The following is a 6,000-nucleotide window of genomic DNA, read 5'->3' on the forward strand; positions in this document are numbered from 1 at the left end:
TTTTAAATTGTGCCAAATAGAAGTAATGCTATCTGGGAGGGGGTGTAGTGAAGATAATCTAGTGAAATAAGTTAAAGCAATGAATGTCAGGTGTGCCACTAGCAGAAAACTGCCATGTTAGCTGCTTTGTTTCTTCATATGTGGTGTAATATAGTTAGTACATGATAGTAGAGTTCCCAACTTCTAAGATTAATTTTAGCACTCAAAGTTAGCATTCTTTCTATGGAGTTTCATTACCTCTTACAGTAAATTACCTCAAGTTTTTTGTTTTTTAAACCAAAACTTGGAATTTTAGAACTAAAGCTGATAGATGGGGAAACATGGCTTCCTTGGAAGATGACTATCCCCATTATGGATATATTGGAATTTTCCAGCTTTGTTAAACTGCCTCAAAACAAACCCTTAAATGTCACTACTAGGTGTATTGGGTGGATATTTTTAAGGGTTTAAAATTTTCTTCATTTAAATGAATGTGCATGTTGCATTGTTGGGGGGGGACCTATGGTAGGTGCTATGTTAGAAGATGGAATATAGCTGGGAAAGGGGCACTTCAGAAAAATGTAATACACAAGGTAAAATTAAGCTGTTTTCAAAATTACAGCAAGTGGCATTGTCTTGGGTTTTTTATTTTGCAGAAAAGGAATACTTGTTTTTTAATTGTGTTGAAGTTTGACAAAACCCCATTGGTTTAATTTTTATTAGGAAGTAGCATTTAAAGTTTTCTACTAGAACTGGATTGGAAAAATGCCAGGACTTGTATTAGGGGGCAGTATATTCTTATTTTGATATGAAATCAAAAAAGCCCAGGCCCAATTCAAGCAAAATTGCCAATTTTTTGAAGACTTTTAGTCTCTTCAGTTTGGGGTAACTTCTTAAAATTTTTGTTCATGGCTAATTAGCTAATCTGGAAAACGTATTTAATTTGCAGTAGGTATTAGTCATACATTAGTGTTAAGTAGAGGTATAATGGTACCTATGGTGGTTAGGGAACCTCTTTTTAGTTAAAAGATCTGACCCAGGCTAGATGTGACATGAGCAAGGTTTAGTAACTCCCCTCCCTTACAGCCCTCAATTGTTCAGTTGCCACACATATATGGACAAATGGAGTTTGCTTAGGATGAGTTCCTCTTTGATAAGTCATTTGCCCTAATGGTTTTATGTGGCCAGTACAGGTTTGACTGGCACCACAATGTGGACAGGTTAATTTTTAAAACATGCCCAATAACTTGCCAAGGTTGGCTGGAGTGAGTAGCTCACTAATTTCTCAATTGTTCTGGATTCTACATATTTGTAGTTTAATGCTTTCTCAACCATGTAGTGTCTTAATTCTCTCGGGAAGCAACTGGTGCTTTCAAAGTTTGTCCAGGCTGACTGGCATTTTCTTCTGTAAATAAACTGCTTAGGCAAAATGGTTTTCTAGAGGCTTCAAGTATGACTATATCACTTTGGGCTATTCAAGTGAAACCATAACCTGGTTCTTTGTGTTGGATGGTTTTTTTTCCTTTACTCAATTAAATTGTCCTACAGATCTTTACAATTGAGTATTGATACTAATTTGACCAGCTTCTATATTGTAGTTAACCCGTGTTGTGTTATCATTATTAAGGAAAGCATAGGCTGACTAAAACAGTAAGATTTGGGAAAATGGCCGTCTTCAAATAATTGTAATATGTAAGAACTGGGAAATGACCTGTCTTATTCTTAAATTGTCCTTTGGGAACAATAGAATGGGTACTCAATATTCATTAGATTACTAGAGCCATAAAACTCCCACAAGCACAGGATTGCTAAGGAATCATTGCCAGGTTCCATTACTGCAAGGTACGTTTTTCTCTTGATATTTGGAAGGTTTTTAGTTTCTAAGCCAGTAAGCTGTAAGCATGAATCACTGGGTTAACTGGTAGTTTGATATAGTTCAAATATTCCTCTTGTTTACATTCGTCATATTTGGAATTCAGAGAACGTTATCAGGTTCCCATTTTTGTGATGCCTAATATCTTAAAATTTGGCTAAGGACAATACTTAGGTACTGTACAGCTCTAATACTTAACATGCCGTCTAAAAGTACCATCTCTATGGGACATATTTAAAGTAGAAAAATATTTGCCTAATTATCAGTAGAAAGGTTGACTTTCCTGCTATATACATCAACAAGGTAAAGGAGAAGTGGTCAGTAACCTCTTTAACCCCTAGTGCCATAAGTGGAATTAAGCAATGCTTAGTAAAGTACCAGTAACAGGTCTGAGATAAGGAAAAAAAAATAAGGGTATGGTACCATATAGTAAAATGCAACCAGAAAATTGAAAAAATAAGTCCAGATTAATCCATGAAGGTTAAAAGGTCAAACCTAAGTAAAATTGGAAAAAAAGTTACTGAAACTTCATGAAGAGGTGATCTGATGTCAGGTTTATTCTGGAAAATATTTAAAAGGTATGTCAAAATCAGAACACAACCCAGACTCTTACCTCTTGATAGAATTTGAAAATGTCAATGACCAAGGCACTGTAAAATCATAAAATACCTTTTGCTTTGTTAAAGATTAAATTTTATTCAGCATAGTTTGTATGAATTATATTTAAATACTTTGAGATAGTAATCTGTACATCTATGCATGTGGTAAGAATGACCAAAATACCCTACTCCCTAACTAACCATTTTACAAGAAATTTCATGTGATAACACATTTTGCTGAAATTACATGGTTCAATTTGAAATATGTATAACCTTAGCGGTAACATGGTAAGATTGATTACAAATGATGCAGTTGTTCTCTATTAATTTTCAAAGTCCTTTTCCATATACAGCCCTGCTCTGAATTTAATAGTTTTGGATGATGAAGAAAAACCGTTTGTCTAGCTGAACTGGTTACTTGGGAGACAAACCATTAACTGAGGGGATAGATATTGAATAGTGTTAGACAAATGTGAGTCATGATTTGACTTACAGGATCACCCATTTAGAGCTGGAAGGAACCTAGTATATATGACTAAAGCCATTTTAAACCATTGGGATAATCTGAGGTGAAATTTTGTGTAACATAAATGGTCATACCCGGATTTATGTTTGCATATATGTATTTAAATTTAGCTTTGCCATAAGCTACCCTGACTTAGTGGATAGAGCATTATAGTGGAAGAGCCATTACCAGCCAAGTTCAGGATCGGTTTCTGACATAACAATGTGTGTGGAGCTGGATAAGTCACAACCTCTTAGAGCCTCAGTTAAATTTTTTAAGATGAAATCTTAGTATAGTTGCTGATCAGTAGTAGTTTTCTCACCAGGAGTTCTTTGTACCAGTTAGATCTGGAACTCCCCAACAAATTTATGTAGTAAAGTGGGAGCATACCTTACTCTGCATTTAAACATGCTGACAGGTTAGAAAGTCTTACCTAGTCAAATATAACTTAAGGCAGTCATGCATTCCCAGTTCATAATCTCTTTATATGTTAGGAAAAGTGATAACTTCATTAGGTTATCTTGTATATTAGCAAAGAATTTTAAAATTAAGTCCCGTCTTGTGCTCCCAGTTAAGACAGCAGTTAAGAGTGTCAGTTATATGTGAAGACCTTTCAGTTTAGCATTTTCTTCTCCATATTTAATCATAAGTCTTTGTTTTTTCATCAACCAACAGTCCTAGGACAACATACCCAACAAAACTTGTGTTCGTGAAATGTATTTCCTTGGAATGGTAGCAACCTTTGAAATGTTTAGATTTGATCCTCTGTTTTGGAAGTTAAGATAGTGTATAGCTCACTTAAGTAAAAATAACCAGTACATTTTAGGTAAGAAATATCTGGAGAGTTATATTAATTTACTTAGAGGTGAAAGCTGCTTAACTTGAGGAAAATAAGAACCAGGAAGTGTGGTACTAGAACAAGTAGCGTAAATGATGCTCAGCAAGAAGGAATGTACATGAAAGTATAATTCACCCAGTTAGCTGTGTTTACTGTTGCTATCAATGTGTATGGATGGATGTGGTAATTTCACTAACTGATCACTTGCATTGTTACTACCCCTTAATTACCTCTCCATCCTAGTTCAGTGACCGTGGAGGTGGTAGCAGTGAAGTCTTATGAAGCATTTGGAGAGGCACGTTTTAGAAAACCTTTTATCCTAGAGAGCTATTGTTTATTATGAGATAGTTGTATTATTTGTATCCATTAACCTCATGCCTCTTGAGTAAAAATGTTTCGGTTGTTTGGGACCTTTTCATGTTCAACAGATTTGAAAGGCCAGAGGATGAATAAAAGTAATTTTGCAGCCTGTTAAAAGTTTAAAGAAATAAGTTTCTTACGCCTTTCCCCAGTATTTCAGTACCTGTTGTTTTCCTTTCAGATATGTAATTGTATAGGCTCTGTGAAAGAATTCTTATAAAAAAATAAAAGCAGATTTGCTTTCTCAAAAAACAAAACATATAAACCATGATGATGCTTATGTGTTTGCTCACCCAAACTTTTTGTATTAAAAATCAAAACAGTGCTTTGTTAGGAAAAACTTTTGGTTTAAATCCTGCCTCTGGCACTTTTGTGTCCATAAATAAGTAACGTTTGAATCTCATTTTCTTCTACAAGAATGATAACTGTAGTAATAGATGTTTTTTGGTTCAAGTGGATTAGGTAAACCCCATTTGTAAACCTTAAAGTGCAATATAAAGGACAGTTATCAAATTCATCTTTCTTCACTAAATGTAAAGGAAAATCGTTCAGGGAGACTGCTAAGTTAAATACTAGTGGCCATCTACCTTTCTCAGTAACATAGTTAATCTATAACTTAATCATCAAATTCCCCTATTGTGCTAACTCCCAAATATTACTACAGCTGACATATCAGTAAATAGTAGAAAAAATATTAACTTTATACACAAACATGCATAGAAAAGCATCCTGGAAATAGGTCAAGGTCAACATTTCTTTTCACTGGAAGCATAATTTGGAAAGGTTCAGATATCAGTATTTCTTGGCATAATATAATATGGATAGTCTTTGGGTAAGGGAACTTAGTTCTTCCTTTAGACATATGCCCAGGGAAACTGTCAGATTACAGAGGTCATGTAGTCCTGGCAGGGGGATCTCAGATGCCAAATGTAATGTTCCATTGCACTTAATATTTCCTAATCTATGAAATTAGGTTGAACCAGTTAATTTCTTTTCAGACTTTAAAGCAGTGTTCCCACTTCATAGTCTAAATTTTGATAGGAATCAAAAGTTTAAATGAGGAAAGGTACTGGTTCAATCCAAGACCATCCCAGAGTTTAAGAAACTCTCATTGTGATTAAATCACATCACAATGAGTGCCCACTCAAAATCAGCTAGTTGAGTGCATTTCTAGTAAACTTCCAGTTGGATGTTTTTCTTTTTAAATATACTTGCTGTTATTTAGGTTAAACAGCCTAATGGGAGTGGGGAGGAGGGTACTTACTGAGAGGAAGCACTTAGTGTTTTCAGATTGTCTGTTTTTTAGCACCATCTAGTGGAAGTTTTATCCAACTGGGTTACAAGGGGGCCATCACGCAGCCTGCAGTGTTGGGAAAATTTACAAATCTATAGAAGACAAGGACTTAGCCTTTGAGTTCACAATCTAATTAGGATGAATTGGCAAGTGAATATTTTTGAAATAGGATGTTACACATGGTGTAAACTTCCAAAAGCAACCTTGGTAGGTGGTATTTTTAGATGTCAAACAATTGAAAAGGTGTCCTAAGAGCTCTGCTTATGTTCCTAATTGGCTTTAAAAGAAATGGGTACCTTCGTAAGAGATGGACATCTCATGGGACACATGGGATCTTTTGTTCTCAAAAGCATTCCAAAGAGGTTGAATGTAACATGGATGGTATTAAATAAAATTATAAGTCAATTCAGATGATTTGAGTTTTTCTGCTTTTCAGTAAAAGTCAATGAAAAATATGACACAGCAAAGAATAGGGACAATGTAGTCTTTAAGTCATAAAAGACTAAAACAGAGTCAATTTAGCCTGAAAGAATTTCCAAGGATATGCATAGG

This window comes from Phascolarctos cinereus, unplaced genomic scaffold, assembly GCF_003287225.1.
Source record: "Phascolarctos cinereus isolate Bilbo 61053 unplaced genomic scaffold, phaCin_HiC Scaffold_5;HRSCAF=322, whole genome shotgun sequence".
In the NCBI taxonomy this organism is placed as follows: domain Eukaryota; kingdom Metazoa; phylum Chordata; class Mammalia; order Diprotodontia; family Phascolarctidae; genus Phascolarctos; species Phascolarctos cinereus.